The sequence below is a fragment of the Prionailurus bengalensis genome, chromosome A3, assembly GCF_016509475.1.
Source record: "Prionailurus bengalensis isolate Pbe53 chromosome A3, Fcat_Pben_1.1_paternal_pri, whole genome shotgun sequence".
Classification (NCBI taxonomy): Eukaryota; Metazoa; Chordata; class Mammalia; order Carnivora; family Felidae; genus Prionailurus; species Prionailurus bengalensis.
Genome location: NC_057354.1, coordinates 99066489 through 99087814, shown reverse-complemented (window position 1 = coordinate 99087814; position 21326 = coordinate 99066489).

Below are 21326 nucleotides of genomic sequence, written 5' to 3'. Positions count from 1 at the left end.
GAAAGAAAGAAAGAAAGAAAGAAAGAAGAAAGAAAGAAAAGAGAAGAAGTAAAACTTGACAAGAGAGAAGGAGTTTTGCAACATTGGGAGACTATGCAGGGTGGGCCAATACTTATGACAGTACTTCTAATGGTAAAGGAAGAAAAATATCCCTACAGAGGCATGGAAACATAGATCAAAGTGATTCTCAAAAAGAATAGCATTACTTTGGAGCTCAAATTAAACTATTTTTAAAAAGTTCAGGTTGGGCATTTTCCTCTGTCACATACCCTGTTAGTACAGCTATATGAACAGGTGTGTCCCCCGCATGAAGGTAGGCAGGAAGGACAACCAGGGTGGCCCAGAGTCCTACATAAATAATCACACATTACAGAGTGATTTCTGTGACCATGCATCTACAGAACTGCACTCCCAGAACACTGGAATGACAGAAGTTCTTTTGGGGTTGTACACTTGACTGAGTAAAGTGGCTTCCAAAGAAAGTTTAAAGTAATTCCAACGTGTATCTTTTAGAAATGATTCTTTTCTTGGAAACCAAGGCAGCATTTCAGACACTTCATAAAGTTCTTGAAGGGATGGAATGAGATAATGTATGTAAAGTGATTATTCCGGCACTTTCTTCCTAGCTATTCTTCAGTAATCGTCAACTGCCTGCCTCAGCATCTTCCCCTTAAAGGGCAGAAAGATTCACATTGAAGGAAATGAGATCAACTTTAGAGATTGCAACTTTGAGGTCAGGACAAATGAATTCATTTGGGATGAAACCAAGAAATCTTTGCTGTAATTCAGATTTCTGAGGTCAAGACCTCAAGATCAACCCAGAAATTGGATTTACTTTTGAGAAATACACCAGGCATGGAGGAGCAAAAAGTTTAGAAGAATTTTGTAAAGAAAACTTTGTGACCTGTTCTGCCAGATTCAAATCAGTTTTAGTTAATTTATTCGAGCAAAAATGAACCCAACAAACATGAATTTAGTTAATGATGGTTCTAGTGTAAAGTTAGGCTTCTGTCAGAAGTTTAAATTGGTTCCAGTTGTTTGGGTTCGTCATGCACAAATGCCCATGAACTTTAAAATAACGGCTTGGTATGTTTACATAGGTTTTGACTAATTTTTTTATACATTTATTTATTTTTGATAGAGAGAGACAGCATGAGAAGGGGAGGGGCAGGGAGAGAGGGAGACACAGAATATGAAGCAGGCTCCAGGCTCCGAGCTGCCAGCACAGAGCCTAATGAGGGGCTCAAACTCACAAACTGCAAGATCATGACCTGAGCCAAAGTCGGACGCTTAACCAACTGAGCCACCCAGGCGCCCCAGGTTTTGACTAATTTAAACCAATTCTTGTTTACTTTAAGTTGTTCCCATTCTTTTAAATTAATTTGGTCTCATCCAGGCCAAGTTAAACCTATTAAAACCTCCTGAATCAAGTGAACCACATAAAAAAAAGTTTTCTTTGGTTCAAAATGTTTTTGAAACTTCATGATGAGCTTAAAGCTTTTTGATCTGTTCTGATTTCTTTTTATTTAGATTACACTGCTTCTGACTGGGTAAAACCAGTCATAACAGGGCTTATCCTGTTCAGACTGGATCAGATCCATTTAAAGGAATTTGCCTGGTTTATGATAAGCAGACTAATGATGTGTTGAAATAAATGCTGTTATTAGGTCCCCACATACAATAAAAAAAATGAGGATACAGTCAACTAGGCTTCTAAGAATAGATAGGAAAAATGGAAAAGATAGTCATAAGATGGTCATAAGAATGAACAGAAAATAAAACAAAGGCAAATAGTCCAGAAGAAAATAGTTGAGAGAATCTAGCTTCTGCTAAACAAAGGTGCCATAGCCTGCTGGCCAGCTTCACAGGAAACAGATGTGTCAGAGACAAGAAAAGGAAAGGTAAAGAAATCAGTAATATTACTCAAGATGATGAGTATAGGAGAAGTCAACCAAAACTCAACCATATTATATTATATATATTTCAAGAATATTTACAACACAAAGAAACAGAGTAGCTAAAAATCAGAGCAGGAAAAGTAGAGGAAAAGAGAAGCTAAAGAGGGAGTTCATTGTAAACACTGAGGATTTAAATTAATTCAGAAACATGGTTAAATCACAACTGAACACCAGGGTTGAAAACACGGAAGTCACTTAAAAACCACAGGCTTTTGATGTATCCAAAAGGGCTAGCAGACAAAAGAGTGCATGCAGTTTTAGCATGTGAAATAAGAAAAAATAGAGAAAAATGTGTTTTATCTGTGAAAAATACTGGGTTGATAGTTTTCACTGTTCAAATTGCAGGCAGATAGGATTTGGTTCCAATCTCCATTAGGACCCCACTGTCCTGCTATAAGCTGGACCTACTGAAACACACCATACCTGAATGGAACATGCACCATTGAAAGAGGGGAGAAGGTAGGGGTCTTGCTCTGGAATATCCCACCCCCAGTCCATCTCTTCATGCCTGACAATACTGCCTCCCCTGACCAACATGTATGATATGCACAAACAAGCCAAGTTCCTAAAGCTGCCAACTTCCCTCTCCTTGAGTCCAGATGGGCACATTCTGTTTTCCACTGGTATGATCATTTAGATGCTGTCTTTGTTCCCTCCTTTGGCTTTTACAGGGTCTATGAAAACATTATAGCACACATAGAAGCCCATACTAAATTCACTCAACAATCCTTAAATGATAGCTAATAAAGCCTGTCTTAACACAGGCTGAACAGTGAAATGTCTCTAGTGAGAAAAAATGTCTCCACAACAGGATGGCCTTGGACATTATTACTGCCTCCCAGGGAGGCACCTGTGTCATTATCCAAGTAGAATGTTGTGTATTCATACCTATGAATCTGCTAATGTAACATCTTTATTAAATCACATGATAACAAAAGTGAATGCCTTGAGTGATTCAACCCCCAGTCCAGGTGACTTAATAAATCAATAGTTTAGAACACGAAACTCTTGTTAAAAAAATTATTTTAGGAATCACTATCTTAATCTGTGTTTTTGCTTACTTTTCTTACATTATTGCTGTGGCATCTGTCTCCAGTGTGGCCAGATAGCAGCCAAATGAGCCACCTCCACACTAATGAAACCCCTTGCTGATTACTAACAACACATTGTGGGACAGGCGGGCATATAAGATTACAAGAGTCAGTCATGAGGGTTGGAGTGTCATCAAGAATATGTGACTGCTGGTTGACCCGCAAGCTGGACCCAGGTAATCAGAGGCTCCTCACCCACTCCCTTGTTCTTGGATCGTACATTCTACCCATAATTCCCCAGCTGGAGCCATTTCAAGGATGAGCCTTGAGAGAATGATTTGTAATCTGGACGGATATGTGACTGAACTTGTTAAGACTTCTGTATAAACTTTTCAGATTCCTACAGATAGATGTGGAGATCTACTCATTTTGCAGCCACCTAAGACAAGCCTCGGAGGCTTGCTTATTGGAACTGACACCTACCAATGTGGGGTGGCCTGCATCTTTCTTAGCTTTCTCTTGTCCTCCACATACAGGACCAGTTTTAAATTTCACCTGGGAAGCTCCAGAGGTTACCAACCAACACAAGCACTCAAAAAATCATGTCTTTCTCTGATGTGTGGGCAAGATTAGAATTAGAATAGGGCAATTATTAGAATAGTGTTGGCATATACTAGGTGCTCAATGCATGCTTACTTAAGAATGTGTCAGTAAAGTTAGTCTAGCATATAATTTGGCCTATACTGGGTGCTCCATGCAGGTTTGTCTCCTTCCTCTGTGTGTGGGTGTGTTGTGCTTGAGTCGAATCAATTATAAATTAGATGCTAATGAATGCGTGCTCTCTTCTCCCAGTGAGTGAGAAATGCCATTCTAGATTAGTGTGTGGCATATATTTGGAGCTCATTGCTTGGCTTGGTTTAACCTAAGTGTGAAATGTATGAATGCATTCTTCATTCTACGTAAGAATAAGATTGTACTAAGAATCTTGCCTGGCATGCACGGGCATTTAATGAATGTATGCTCCCTTTTTCCTAATTGTGGTTTATGTTGTATTAAAACAGTGCTTGGCAATACCAGATGCTCCTTGCATGCCTGCTTTCTTCTCCTGAGTGAGTAAATTGTACTAGAATAGTATCCGACAAATATTAGGCACTTAGTAATACTGGCATCATTCCGTTGATTTGTGGGTGATGTGCTAGAAAAGTACCTGGCATACACTTGGCACTTAATACATATTCGTTTTCTTTCCCAATGTGGAAGTAAACATTAACTCGAGCAGTGCCTGATAAATATCAGGCACTCATTGCAGGCATGTTACCTACCCCTATGTGTGAATAAAGTACTAGAACTACTGGAATAGACCCTGAATATTCTGGTGGTTCAGTGCATGATCATTTCCTTCCCACTGTGTAACTAATGTTGCAGGAATAACACCTGTGGCACGTACGAAGTTCTTGATGCATGCTTGTTTGTTCATCCTTCACGTGAGAAATGCACTGGCACACACTAGTTGCTTCGTCATGCTTAGAAGAATGCCTGGCACACACTAGTTGCTTCATCATGCTTATTTTCTTCTCATCTGTGTCAGTAAGGTTACATGCCATATATTAAGTCCACAGTGCATGTTTGTTTTCTCCCCATTATGTGTGACTCAAGTTGTACTAGACTAGAATGTGCCATATGCAGTTTAATCCATGCAGGTTTCCTTTCCCCTAAACGTGTGTAAGAATGCCCCAGACTGAGGGTTGATGGGGGGTGGGAGGGAGGAGAGGGTGGGTGATGGGTATTGAGGAGGGCACCTTTTGGGATGAGCACTGGGTGTTGTATGGAAACCAATTTGACAATAAATTTCATATATAAAAAAAAAGAAAATTAAATAATAAAAATTATTTTCCATGAAAAAAAAAAGAATGCCCCAGAAGAGTATGTGACATATCTAGGGCGATCAATGCATTTATGCTTCCTTCCCCCCTACATGTGACTTAATTGTTAGTGGAAAAGCAGCTGGCATGGATGCTCGTGTATGCTGGTTCCTTCTCCCTGTTAGTGGGTCAGGTGTCTCGGAATTATTCCTGACATATACTCAGTGCTCAATTCAATCTTACTTTCTTCCCCTATGAGTGAGTGATGTTTTCTAAAATAGAACCTAATACACACTAGATACTCCATGAAAGCTCATTTCTTGTTGCTATGCTTAAGTATGATTGTCCTAGAATAGTACTTGAGATATACTGCATACTCTATGCATGCTCAACCCCTCCCCATCAGTGTGAGTAACATAGTAAAATAGTAATAGGCACATATTAGAAGCTCAATGCATGCATATTTCCTTCCATTTATATGAGTAAATTTGAATTACAAAAGGACAATATATATGTATATATGGAATATGCTAAAGGCCTAATATATGCTACCTTCCTTCCATATATGTGTGAGTAACGATACACGAGGATATTGATTGCCTGGTCTATACCTGGTGCTTCACGCAAGCTCATTTTTTCCCACAAATGTGAACAATGTTGTGTTAGAATCATACTTCTTTTTTTTCTTTCCTTTATTTTTATTTTAGAGAGGGAGAGAGAGAGGGAGAGAGAGCCAGCCAAGAGAGAGAATCTTAATCAGGGTCCATGCTCGGTGTAAAGCTCAATGTGGCTCTCCATCCCATGACCCTGGCATCATGACCTGAATTGGGATCATGACCTGAGCCAAAATCAAGTGTAGGACACTCAAACGACTGAGCCACCCAGGTGGCCCTGGAACCACACTCCTTAAACACAGAGTTTCCTCTGTATTTGCCTTCACTATGTTTGAATAAGGCTGTAGTAGATCAGGGTCAGGTGTAAACTAAGGGCTCTATCGTTGGTAATCCCCCCCCGACCCCCACATGTACAGTTTTGCTTGAATAGTACTTGGAATTACTAGCAATTTAGTGCATAATTTCTCTTCTGTCCTATGTGTTAGTGATGTTGTAGTAGAAGAGTGCTAAGTAATACTTTGTGTTCCAGGAATACTTGATTCCTTCCCACAGGTGAGGCAATGACGCAGTAAAAATCATCTAGCATATATTAGGTATTCCATGCATGTTCCCTTTCTTACCTACTTGAGAGTAATGTTGCACTAGTGTAGTATGTGGCATATACCAGGCACTTGATGAAGGCTGCCTTTACTCACGTGTGAGTAGTGATTTTACTAGAATATTACCTGGTATATACAAGGTCCTTCGTGCATGTTTATTCCATTCTACTCAAGCTAGAATACCATTTGACTAGAATAACTCCTGGCACACAACAGTCAATCGATGCATATGTGCTTTCTTTTTTCCAACGTGTGTTATGTTGTGCTAAAATAGTGCCTGGCATATGATTTGCACTTAATGTATGCTCATAGCATTTCCCAATGTGAGAGTGATAATGTATCTGAATAGTGTCCAGCATATAATGGACACTAATTGCATAAATGCTTGCCTCCCCATATGTATGAGTAATGTTGTAATTAAAAACAACCTTGCACATGCTGCTGGCTCAATGCATGTTTTGTTCTTTCACATGATGTGTGAGCAATATTTTACTGCAATAATATCTGACATATATTAAGTGCTCCGTGCCTGTTTATATGTTTTTCTCTTTATGTGGGGGAACGTAGCACCAGAATTGTACCTGGCATAAGCTAGTTGCTCAGTTATACTTGTTTTCTGTCACTTGTGTGTGAATAATGTTGTATTAGAATAGTGCTGTCATGTAGTAGTTGCTATACATCCTTGTTTCCTTTGCTTATGTGTGTGCAGTGTTGTATATAATAGGATCTAGCATTTACTAGGTGCCTATTGCATGCTTATTTCATTCAGCGACATATGAGTAAGTTTATAATTAATAGCACCTTGCATATACTAGGACTCAATGCATGCTTACTTAATTCCAGTCTGTGTGAGCAGTGCTATTCTCGAATAATTCCTGGCCTATACTACGTAAACTATGCAAGCTTGTTTTCTTTCACTATCTATGAATAATATCATGCTAGATATTCCCTGGATGACTTTATACGATCAAATCATGATTTTATTCCTTCACTCATGTGTGGACAATGTTAGAATAGAATAGAATAGAATAGAACCTAGCATACATTAGGAACACAATGAACACAGTTTGTCTTCCTTCTATATACAACTTATATCATACTAGAACAGTATCTGTCTCATGCAAGAGGATCAATGCATGACTGCATCACTCCTACTATGTGTGAGTCATGTAGTACCAGAATGTATTTTCAGGTACTATGCTACTGTGACAATTTTACTGTCATATGGAGAAAGGAAGTAAGTATATGTGTAAGTAACGTACTACAATAGTGTCTGTCATATATTCAATGCCCCGTGTGGTTTTGTTTCCTTCCACTATGTGTGAGTAATGTTGCAGTATGAAAGCACCTGGTGTATAGTAGGGCATCAATGTATCTTGCTCCCTGTTCCTATGTGTGAATTTGGTAAAGTGCCTGGCGTATACTCAATACTCAATGTATTCTTCCCTCTTCTTTGTGAGTAAAGTTGTGATATAATACTTACTGGCCTCTACTAGATGCTCACTGTATCCTTGTTTACTTCTTTTATGTTTGAGTAACGTCCTAGACTGGTGTCTGGTAATACTAAGTGTGTGAGGCATGCTCCTTTCCTTTTTCTATGTGCGAGGTAGGTTGTTCTAGAATAGGGCCTGGCAAACATTAGGCATTCAACATACAGTTGTATGCTTCCATTAATTTCTAACTGAAGTTGTATTTGAATATTTTCTGGCATACACTTGGCAGTTAATGTGTGTTTATTTCATATACGAATGACACTGTATTAGTATAGAGCTAAGCATTTAATAGATGCATGCTTACTTTTTCCTATGTGTGAGTAGTGCTTTACTAAAATAGTACCTGATTTATACCTTATGCTCTGTAAATGCTTCTTTTGTTTTGTTTTTGCCCTTTGTTAGAGTATTATCTGACTAGATTATTAGCTGGCATGTATTAGGTAATTAACATACGCTTACTTTCTTTTCCCAGTGTTACGTTGTACTAACGCAGTGTCAAGCATATACAACGTGCTCATTGATGGCTGTTCCTTTCCCCTCTATGTGAACAACTACGTGCCAGGACACTATATGCCTTGTAAAAGGTACCTATGGACGGTTGCTTTTTTTAATCTATTGTGAGTAATGTTGTATCTGGCACATTTGAGGCACTCTGTGAAATATTGTTTCCTTCCCTGTGTGTGTGAGTAGTATTGTATTAGATTAGTGCTTGATACACTTTTGGCACTCAATGCATTCTTGTGTCCTTTGTTCCGAGTGAAGTGGTGCTAGATTCCTGGGTGGTACCAAGGAGACACTTAGTGCATGCTTGCTACTTTCCCTCTAATAGTAGGTAGCATTGTATTCAGCTTCTGCTGGTAGAACCAGGTGTGCCAGTCCTGCTCATTTCTTTCTCGTTTCAGTAAGTCTGCGTGAGAATTGCATCTTGCGTATATAGGTGACTCGTTTCCCTCCCCTGTATGTGAGTGCTGTTGTATTGGGATGGTTCCCTGCATTTATTAGACGATAACGCTTGTTTCTTCCACCTGTGTGTGACATTGCATTAGACTAGTGCCTGGCACATATGAAATGCTTAATATTTTTTTTCTTTCTAGTATATGTGAGTAATGTTTTCCTAGATTAAGACTTGGCATATAGTAGGCATTTCATGCATGCTAATTTCTTTCTCCCTGTGTGCAAGTAATGTTTTACTAGAACATTGTCTGGCATATATTAGGTGCTTCATGCAGCTTTATTTCCTTCCCCCATCTATAATTAAGTTTATACTAAAACTGGACCTTGTATACACAAAGCACTTAATGCATTATTTTTCCTTCTCCTTGTATGTGAGTAATAATGAATTATAACAGTACCTGACATGAACTTGTTATTAAATCCATGCTCCTTTCTTTCCCTTATATGAGGACAATATTTTCCTGGAATAGGGTCTGGCACAATTTGGCATTCTTTCATGCTTTTTTAATTCTCCAATATATGAGTTATATTGTGTTAAAACAGCACCAGGCATATACTCCTTGAATGTTCATTCCCTTTATACATGAGGAATGGCATACTGGGATAGTGCCTGGCATATACTAGCTGCTTCCTGCATGAAGTTTTCTTCCTCTCTGTGGAAATAAGATTGTACTAAAAAGCACCAGCCATGTATTGGATGATGAATTCATGCTTGTTTCCTTCTCTCTGTGTGTGAGTAATACTATAATGGAATCATGCCTCACGTATTTTAGGTGCTCAATGTGATCTTGTTTTCTTACTCCTAATTATGTGTAATGTTACTCTAGAATAGGGTATGGCCTATCCTAAACTCTGAATTTATGCTCATTTCCTTCCTCATGTGTTAATACCACTGTGATAGTGCAGTGGCATATACCAGGCTATGGAGGCAGGCTCATTTCCTTCCTTTATGTGTAAGTTTGTCATAGAATAGTATCTGACACATACCAGGCAATTAATGTGTCTTAAATCTTTCTTCTTCCTATGTGTGAGTAATGTCATGCTGAAATATTTCCTGGTATGTACTGGATGCTTCATGTAGACTCTTTTCTTCCTCCTTGTATGGGAGCAATATACTAGAAAAGTCCTTGGTATCTAGAAAGCACTCGGTTTCCAGTAAGCCCTTATTTCTGTCTAGGTATGTTTGCAAGGTTTTAATATAAAAGGAACTGGTACGTGTATTCATTTATTTTGGCCTGTAAGTGAGTAACGTATTAGACTAGTGGCCATGATATATGAGATGTTCAAGCATGCTAGTTCCCTTCCCTTGTATTTAAATAACACCATGTTAGATAACACCTGGAATATACTAGACAATTAAAGCATGCTTGCTTCCTTACTTCTGAGTAATGCTGTACTAGAACAGGGCTTGGAATGCATGCCAGGAGCTTAATCCTTCCTTGTTTGCTTCCCTTACGTGTAAATGATGTTAAACTAGAAGACTGCCTGTAATTAGTGCCTCATGCATGCTTCCTGCCTTCCCCTATGTATACGTAATTTTTACGAGAATAGAAAGTAGCCTACACTAAGCGCTCCACGCAAACTCATTTTCCCCCCAAAATTCCATGTAACTTTGTACCTAGAATTTATTAGGCATTTCATGCATGCTCATTTATTTCCATGAATGTGAGAAAAATATACGAGCAATTAGACTGCCGTGTACTGAAACTGAGTGCATACTTACTTCCTTTCCCCTTGAGTGAGTAATATTGTATTGGGATAGTGCCTGGTGTATCCTAGGTGCTTCACGCATGCTGTTTCCTTCTACAAGGATTAGCAAGTGCTACCGAACTTGCTGATTTATACTGAAACACTGGGTTTGCTTGTATTTGGTGTGTGTGATGCCGGAGCTAGTGCTGTGTATGTGAGGCATCGTGTTCAGTATGTGGTGTATGGATTCCTGGGTTAGTGATATTTCTGAGACGCGGGTTCAGCTGTTTATAGTGTGTGATGTTGTATTCGTTACTGTGTATGCAACACACTGTGCTAATAACTGTATGAGGGGTACCTGGGGGGCTTAGTGGGTTCAGTGTCTGACTCTCGATCTTGGCTCAGGTCATGACCTCGTGGTCATGAGATCGAGCCCCCTATCGGGCTTTGTGCTGGGTGTAAAGTCTGCTTGAGATTCCCTTTCCCTCTCTCTCTGCCCCTGCCCCACTCACGCTCTTCCTCTGTCTCACTCAAAAAATAATAATAACCGCATGAGACACCATGTTTACTGGTGTGTGATATATGCGACAGTGTGTTTCATACTGCATTTGAGTCGTTGTGTTTTTGTTGTGAGTAGTTGTGAGACGTTAACAATGTGTGATGTATTCAGTGATGTGTGTAAGCTATTGATTAATAATGTGCGTGTGACACAGCAATTAATAATATTCAGTGGGTGTGCTAATCTCTTCAGTGATGAGTTTGAGTCACCATGAAAAGTATGTGAGAGACACTGTGTTTACCTTTACGTGGTGTGTGTGACACTCGGTGTGGTGACATGTGAGTGAAGCACTGTATCTATTAACATGTATGAGATACAGTTTTAATGATACCTGGTGTGATACCATAGTTATGAGAGTATGCGATATCGCTATTATCACACACAATGTGATGTAAAAATGTTTTAAGCGGTGATGTGCTAAGTAGTGTGTGTATATATGTGTGTGCATGTGAATCTCTGAGTTTACTGGTGTGCAATGTGTGTAGATTTTGTGAAGACAACTGTGTAGAGACATTAAGTTTAGTGTGTGTCGTCTGCGGCCTTGTGTTTAGTGATGTGTGTTTGAGATACTGTGTTTACTGAGGTTTGTGTGAAGTACTCTGTTTAGCTATGTATGTGTGAAACATTCCTTTCAGTTGTATTATTGGGGTATGTGTGTGTATGATACGTGTTCAATAGTGTGTGCACGAGGCACTGTGTTTCGTGATGTATGTTTGAGGCATCGTGTTTAGTGATTTCTGTGTGAGACGCTGTGCTTAGTGGTGTGTCGGGTGGGATGATGTGTTGATGTCTGTGCGAGGCACAGTGCAAAGTGATGTGTGTATCAGTCACTGTGGTAGTGGTATGCGTGTGACAATTTTAGTGAACCATGTGTGAGATACTGTCTTTACTTATCTGTGTGTATCTGAGGCACCATAATGTGTTTAGTGATGTGTGTGAGAGGCACAGTGCTGTTCAGAGGTTTGCAAAATATGCACCTAACACTTTTAAACACATTATATCAAACATGCATCACTACACAAACCAGTACCTGTACTGTTCATTGCTAACCACAGTGTTTTACACATATATGACTATACACAGTTACACATGCACTGAGTACTAATAAATGTAGTGTGTTACATATTTAATATAAAACAAAGTAGCATATGCACCAAATATGGGTAAATGTCATCTTTCATAAATGTATCACTATACGCAGTTATATACACATGCCACCATTAAACAGTGTTTCAACATATTTCAACTTATCTCACTAAACGAAGTACAGTTCACCCTTAAACAACATAGGTTTGAACCACATGGTCCACTTATATGCGGGTTTTTTTTTTTTCAATAAATACAGTGAAGTACTATAAATGTATTTCTCTTCCTTATGATTCTCTTGATAACATTTTCTTTTCTCTAGCTTACTTTATTGTAAGGATACAGCAGATAATAAATATAATACACACAATATGTGCTAACTGGTTATGTTATCAGTAAGGCTTCCAGTCAACTGCAGGGAATTAGTAGTGAAGTTTGGGGGGAGTCCAAAGTTTCTATGTGGATTTTTTGACCGCGGAGGGGTCGGCACCCCTAATCCCCACATTGTTCAGGGTCAGCTGTATTACACATGTACACACTGCCAAACATAGTGTTAAACACAGTTCTTCCACATATATCACCAATAAAGAAGCATACACATAACATTCTGCTAAACAGAGCTGTTCACATGCACAACTTCATATGCGGTAACACACACGTATGTCGGAAACAGGATTTTAATCTATGTCTCTAAAAAAGGTCTAAGTACCATCCAGTGCTAAATTAAACGGTGCATACATCTATCTCTGTGCAAGTAACTCATATATTTAACGCTATTCAACAGTTTCCACATGTATCACTGACAAAGCAGTACATCCACCACATACTACTAAACAGCACGTTTCACACATCTATCACTCAACACCATACACGACTAAACACAGCGTCACACATGTATATCATTAAATGCCGTACCATACACACCCTGTACCTCTAAATGGTGTTCAACTTTCTATCACTAAATACAGTGGTGCACACGCCAGGCATCACTAGATACAAGCTTCTGACAAGTGACATTAAACACAGTAGCACACAGGGGCACCAGGGTGGCTCAGTCGGTTAAGCGTCCAACTTCAGCTCAGATCATGATCTCGCAGTTTTTGGGTTTGAGCCCCATGTTGGGCTCCGTGCTGAAGGCACAGAGCCTGGAGCTTGCTTTGAATTCTGTGTCTCTCTCTCTGCCCCTCCCCTGCTCATGCTGTCTGTCTGTCTCTCTCTCAAAAATAAATAAACATTAAAAAATTAAAAAAAAATTAAAAAACAAACAAACAAACAAACAAACAAAAAAACACAGTAGCACACACACCAAGCACAACAACTAAATGCAGGGCTTCATGCAAATAGCATTGAATGGAGTAGGGACACACACACCAGACTCCGATGAATATAGTGCCTCACGTTCACATCATTAACACGAGTAGCACACAAAATGGGCGGCACTAAACGGTGTCTCACACATAATCACTAAACAGAATAGAACACCCCCCAGGCATTTCTAACACAGTGCCTGACATATCTTCATGAGACACACTAGCACACACACAGCACCCACCCCAAGGCCACACATGTATCACTAAACAGGGTAGTGATCACACACTGTTTGGCACAGTGCCTCACAATGTTGCACAATATTTCCACACCAAGTAACATACCGCCTGGCATCATTTAAAAATAGCGTCTTACGTATCTATTACGAAGCAAAGTAGCCAATTCACCAGGCACCCTCAGAGGGTCTCACACATGTGTTACTGACCAAAGTAGAAATGAGGCATACTTGAATCAGAGCCTCTCACAAATGTATCATTAATCAGGAGCACACAACCGCTTACTAAATACTGTCTTATACTTACGTTAATGAATAGAGTACCAAAAATCGCCACGTAACTCTAAACAAATTGACTCATAAAATATAAAGCAACATTCTTTCAAACACATATCACTAAATACGTCGTCATGTACACCACATACCTCTAATCCTGGTGTCTCACATACACACTACTAATTAAAATTCCTACCACGCGCACCACGAAATGCATTATCACACCCCACATAACACAAAGCAAGTGTTTCACACATAAAATCATTGAGCAGTCTCACATACCTCACACGATTAAACGCAATGTAACACACATATATTCCTAAATACAGTAAAAAAAAAAAATAAAGGCACCCCAGGCCATTAACACAGTGTCTTACTCGTAGATCGGGTACACCCGGGCACTACCGAATAAGGTATTTTATGAAATATCTCTCAACACGTTGAAACACCTACATGTTCCCTGGAAACAGTGTCTCACACATTTATCACTAACATAGTGGTATACATTCTGGACACCACCAAGCACAATCTCTCATAGTGAACACTAAACAGAGTAGCACATACACAAGCAGCATGAAACACACTGTCTCACACATGTATCAGTGAACATACCAGCACACACCCCGCTGAATCCAAATCCTCACACGTGATTCAGTACTTGCAGCAGCAAGTGCCAGGCATCGCTAAATATTGTATCTCACACAGTATTGCTAAACTCGGAGCAAACACACTTGGAATCCTTAAGCACAGTGTCTCCCACATACATCCCTGAACAAAGTAGCAAGCGTGCCAGGCACTATTAAACATAGTAGCTCACACACGGCACTGAACACGGTAGCAAATACCAGGCATATCTGCGCAGTATTCTTCTTCTGTATAGTCGAACATAGTAGCTTATACACCACGCACTACTAAACATAGTCTCACGCATGTATCACTGAAACACTAGCACACAAATCAAATGCTATTAACACAATAGCTCACAAATATATCGCTAAACAACGTATCGCAGAAAAATAGGCACTCTAATGTTCTGCACAAGCATATCACTAAACATAGTAGTGTGTTCACCAATAAACGCAATACCTCACACGTATATAACCAAACACGGTGGCACACATTTCTCCAAATAGAACATCACTGACACCAGTCACCACTGCATAGATGGTCTCACACACGTGCTGGACACAAATCACTATCACAGGAGCATGTATACCGCTGAGCCCAAAAGTTCAGACATATGTCATCAAGTGGATAAGTACAACCTCACTGTAACACTAAACACAGTGTCTCACATAACATTACTCATCATAGCACCACTCACTCTTGTATTTATTTAACTCGGCATCTCACTTGTATATAGCTGACAAAGCAGCAAATACAGTAGGCATGACTAAGCACAGCATTTCACTCATATATCACTAAAGAATGCAGTGAAGAGATAACCCAAATATCACTAACAGAGTACAGTTTGACTCCCATCCCTGGCACTCATCTGCGGTTTTGCTTTCCATGGCTTCAGGTAATTGCAGTCAACCACAGTCTAAAAGAAATGATTCTCCTTCTGACATATGGTCCAAAGGTCAATAGTAGCTTGCCGCTCTCTTACAGTGCCTACATCACTCGCCTCACTTCATCTCATCACCTAGGCATTTTATCATCTCACATCATCACAAGAAGGTGAGGATAGTACAATAACATGTTTTGAGAGAGAGACTGCATTCCCATAACTTTAGTACAGTATATTGTTAAAACTGTTCTATTTTATTAATAATTATTTTTGTCAGTCTCTATGCTTAATTTACATATTAAACTTCATCTTAGGTGTGTGTGTATAGGAAAAACATAGCATACATAGGGTTCAGTTGTATCTACAGTTTCAGGCACCCACTAGGGGTCTCAGAACATATCCCCTATGGATAAAGGTAGACTACTCTACACACACACACACACACACACACACCAGGCACTTCAAAATATAGTGTTTCAGACATTTATCAATGAACACAAATTTCCACATACTAGCCACAGCCAACACAGTATCTCTACAAACAGGAACAAAAACCATGAACCAGTAAAGAGAATATCACACACATAAGCCACTAATCATAGTAGCATAGCAACAACCAAATGCAATGTCTTACAAAACTTATTAAGCAATGTGGTACACATACCTAGCCACACTAAACACAATTTCAAATTCATATACCACCTAACAAAGTAGAAGACACACCAGGAACCTATTAAAAGTGTCTCTCACTCTTAAAAACTGAGAACAAACTGAGGGTTGATGGGGGGTAGGAGGGAGGGGAGGGTGGGTGATGGGTATTGAGGAGGGCACCTTTTGGGATGAGCACTGGGTGTTGTATGGAAACCAATTTGACAATAAATTTCATATATTTAAAAAAAAACCATTTGAGGACATTGTTGGAGAACAAGATGTTTACAAAGATAATCCTAAAAAAAAAGTGTCTCTCACATAGATATCTACACAGAGTAGCATACACAGGAGACACTGCTAAATAGACTGCTTCACACATATACCACTAAACACAATCAGAGGACTGGTACACCAATGGGAACTCCTGCTGGCCCCCCAACATTTAAAGGCTCTAAACACATCTGAACTATTTACTTTAGCTTGGAAGAATAAAAAAGTTGAGAAAGTAAAGATGACAATAAGAAATCTGACTTTGAATTGCCAGGGGTGATGGTCCAGCAGATTAATCAGATTAGGATTGAAGAAGGTGCTAGGGTCCCTTAGCCTGACCCTTGCCTGGGGACTCAAGGCCACATATACATATATGAATAAAATAATGGAGAGTAGAAAAGAAACTTGTCCTGGTTCCTTGGCGTAAGAGCCCAGTGCATTGTGATTTCAAAACCAGCTGGTGAAGTCCTAACAGAGATCTTAGTTCAATTGGGAAGATATGGAGATGATATGATTGATGAAATTAAGGGGAAAATTTGGAGAAAATTTTTTTTTTAAATTTTCAATTTTTATTTTAATTTCAGTTATAGTTAACCTACTGTGTTAGATCAGTTTTAGGTATACAATAGAGTGATTCAACAACTCCATACATCACCTAGTGCTCGTGACAGCAAGTGCTCTCCTTAATCCTCATAACCCATTTCGCCCATCCCTTTACCCACCTCCCCTCTGGTAACCATTGGTTTGTTCTCTATAGTTAAGAGCTGTTTCTTGGCTTGTCTCTCTTTTTCCTTGTGATTGTTTGTTCTGTTTCTTAAATTCCACATATGAGTGAAAGCGTATGTATTTGTCTTTCTCTGACTGTCTTATTTTACTTAGCATAATGCACTCTAACTCCATCCACATCATTGCAAATGGCAAGATTTCATTTTTTTTTGTGGCTGAATAAGATTCCATTGTATATGTATATTGTATCTTCCTTACCCATTCATCCATTGATAGACACTTGGGCTGCTTCCATAATTTGGTTATTTTAAATAATGCTGCTATAAACATAGGGGTGCATGTATCCCTTTGAATTAGTGCTTTTCTATTTCTTGGGTAAATACTTAGTAGTGCAATTACTGGGTCATAGGGTAATTCTATTTTTAACTTTTTGAGGAACCTCCATACTGTTTTCCAGAGCGGCTGCACCAGTTTGTGTTCCCACCAACAGTGCAAGAGTGTTCCTTTTTTTTTTTTTTTTGAAAATTTGGAGGAAAACTGTAATTTTTGAACACTTTATATAAAGCAGTTGTGTCTTTTGTACCTGCATGCATTATTGGGATGGCTATTATGTCTCATTGTAGAACACTTCCCCTACCTGGAATTATAGATCAGAACGGATGTAAGTTCACCCTCCCGCAAGTATATACAAGACATGCTCGATAGAAACCTATAGAATTGTCTGAACTCCATACAACCAAATAGGTTGTTGTTTTGAAGTGGTATAGAATAATTGGTGGAAAAAGGGGAAATTACCATTCTAATTAGTGACACGTTACAAGCTGGACTGCTGGTTCCAACATACTCACTGGACAATAATTTTGTGTGACTGATGAAAAAGGCAGAAGGTCCATAGAGACTGATAGTAGAAAATGAAGGACTGAATAACATAGTTCCACTTATGGCATTAGGAATCTCAGGTATGGTTTGAACAGTGCCAAATGAAATAGAACAAAAAACACTAAAGGAGACTGGTATTCAATGGCTGATCTTGTAAATACTTTTTTCCTAATACCAATCTCTAAAAAAGTCAACCACAGTTTGTCTTAATGTGGGAAGGATCCTAAGTTACATTTACTATCTGATTATAGAGTTATTTGAAATTTCCAGCTTACTGTCATAATTTGGCTGGAAGGGATTTGGATTTGATATCCCCAGTGCAATAATACACTATATTGATTATATCATGACAATACCAGAAACTAAAACGTAAGCTAGGACTGACTTAAAAACAATGATGACACCTGATCTTTAGAGGCTGGTACATAAATCCAGCAAAGATCTAGCAGTGTACCCAAACGGTGAGATTCTTCAGAACAAACTGGGCAGGGGCCACCTGTGACATTCTGTAATAAGTTAAAAAATCAACTGCTTTCACTGCCTACATCTGGAACCAAGCAGGAAGCCCTGCACCTGGTCAGGTTGTTTGAATTTTGGAGGAGGCATATTCTACATTTGGAAATACTGGTAGCTTCTATCAAGCAAAATACCTCAAAGAAGGCTGTATTTAATGTGGGCCCAAAGAATGGCAAATTATTTTCTGAGTTACAAGAGGTGGAAACTCATTTAAAGCCTTTGGGTCCTTATGATTCACACTCAGATGTAAGCTCTGTAGTATCTGCAGTTCACGCATATGCAGACCAGAGTGGACTTAAGTGGATGCTGTTTTATTTGCAATGATGGGAAAACTGAACAACAAGAGCCCCAAATAATCTTTCTTTATTTTGGTAATGTGTTACTAGAATGGTGATGGGCACATTCTACCTGTTCCATGCATTGTTACCTCTTCCAAGTGTACAGATGATTGGACTAGAATATTATCTGGATTATATGTGGTACTAAATGACTGCTTGTGTCTTTCCACCTCTGTGTGACTAATGTTCTAAAATAATGCCTGGTAATAGTTGGTGATCAGTGCCTTACTGTCTTCTTAGCTATGTCTGAGTCATGTAGTTTCAGAATAGCACCTGCCAAATAATCAATTTTTAAAACATTCATTTCCCTCTCCCACCATGTGTGAGTACAGCGTGTATTTCATTACTATCAGGTATATATGAGGCACTCAGTGTGTGCTCTTTTTCTTCCATTGGTGTGTGAGTGATGTACTAGAGTATACCTGGCCTGTACCTGGTGCTCAATTCATAATTTTACTTCTTACCTCCTCATGAGGAAGTTCATGCTAAAAAAGCATCTGTGACATACTAGGCACTTGAATGCTTTTCTTTCCCTCTAAATGAGTAAGGTTGTATTTGAATGGTGTGTGGTGTATCATATGTGCTCAATATAAGCTTTTTTCCCCTATATATGAGTCATGTTGTCTAGAGTAGTTCCTGGTACAACGCTGTAAATTTAGAATAATCTCTGGCATATATTAGGTGCTCAGTTCATGTTTTCCATTCCTTCTACTTGTAAGTAAACTCATATTAGAATTGTTTGTGGCATTTACAATGTGGGCAATGCCTGCTAATTTAATCTCTTGTATGTATAAGTGATACTGTTCTGATGTTTGTGTCCTTTAGAAGTGTTGATAAAGACATAAAGGCATAATTTATTACCAAAATGTATGTGTAGATTTAAGACACCTACAGGTAGGGGCACTTAGGTGGCTCAGTCGGTTAAGCATCTGACTTCAGCTCAGGTCATGATCTCATAGTTCATGAGTTCAAGCCCTGCATCGGGCTCTCTGCTATCAACACAGAGCCCACTTTGGATCCTCTGTCCCCCTAACTCTCTGCCCTTCCTTGGCTTGTGCTCTCTCTCTCTCTCTCTCAAAAATAAAAAAAACCATGAAAAAAAGAACATTAAAAAAAAGATATGTACAGGTACATCCTATCATCAAGCAGATGTCTAATGAAATGTGATGGAGAATGAGCTTTGCTAGAATCCTGAAGGTTGGATAGACTTTACTGTGGTGAAGATAATGAAGGATCATCCAGACAGAGGACCATGAACCAATAAAACAACTGAATCGGAGTATGATTATGACTGCTGGACTTTGAATATGGAGCTTACTGTGAGCCTAGGCTCTGCTCCTGTGTGATACTGAAGACGTCACGTAGTTCGCTGGTTCTCATGCTCTAATTTCTCTATAACCTAAGTGCCTCAGGATGTCTCTAGCTTGTGTGTATAAATAAAGTCGCAGTAGCACACATAATTATTGTAGTTGTTATTGTACTTTGCCTTGCTGACTCACACAGGATTTCTGCTTTGTGAAAAAGAATGCGCTCAGTAAATTCATGGGAACCTCTCTTTTTTCTAGGGGCCAGTCTATGTCTGCTGATGGGCCTCTCATACCAGGTCATCTCTCTCTCCAGGCCCCCCTGTGTCTACTCATCATGTGGTTCTTCCAGGGGAACACTGTACCCTAAAGCCAACCTTTAAAGGCCCATATGTGATTCTTCACAGAAATGGTGATCTTGAGTGTTAGGCTTTTGTCTTTCCTCGGGCACTGTCTCAAACTCTGTTTTCTCATATGGCCCTGGATGTCAAGGGGCAAAGAGACATGTATGGTGGAATCAAAGAATAATTGAAGAGCAGACATTTTAACTGGAAAAGAGAAAAACTACACTGTGGTGATAAGATCCCTGACTGGAATGAGTCTAATGATCATTCATTCAAGATGTAATAAATACATAGTAGGCTTCATAGCAAATAAGGCAGGAACCAGAAATCTAGTAACACATGGCATTCTCACTATCCTTGCCCTTACGGGTGCTTATTGATCAGTGAAGTTGATGGATATTTTAATAAATAATAATAATTCAGTACATAATCTTTTATGGAGATAATACAGAAATGGGCCTTATTGGGAATGTTTCAGTTAGAGTATTAGGAAGAGCTAAAGAATAATAACCCAGGTAGGGGCGCCTGGGTGGCGCAGTCGGTTAAGCGTCCGACTTCAGCCAGGTCACGATCTCGCGGTCCGTGAGTTCGAGCCCCGCGTCAGGCTCTGGGCTGATGGCTCAGAGCCTGGAGCCTGTTTCCAATTCTGTGTCTCCCTCTCTCTCTGCCCCTCCCCTGTTCATGCTCTGTCTCTCTCTGTCCCAAAAATATATAAACGTTGAAAAAAAAATTAAAAAAAAAAAGAATAATAACCCAGGTATATTAGCACTTACGTTCCACTTTCACTGCTAAACCACTGCTGGGACATGTATATATACCATATATATTTGTGTGAATGCATGAATAAATGAATGCTGCCAAGATGAAAAATAGAAAAAAAAGCATGTTAAAAAATACGTAGGTGTGGAAAACAAAATTTTGTCAAGTTGCATACTGTATGTACTGTCTTTGATCCTTTATCTGCTCATCAGTAAAATGTGAATGTAGTGTTTCCCTTTATGGAGTGTTGTGGTGATAAAATTATACCCAAAGCACTCAGCATTCTGTTAGTGTCAGTTCTTAAGGAAAAAACTCTAAGTCCCAAGAAGAGAAATAAGTTGAGCAGGATTAGGGGGCCACTTTGT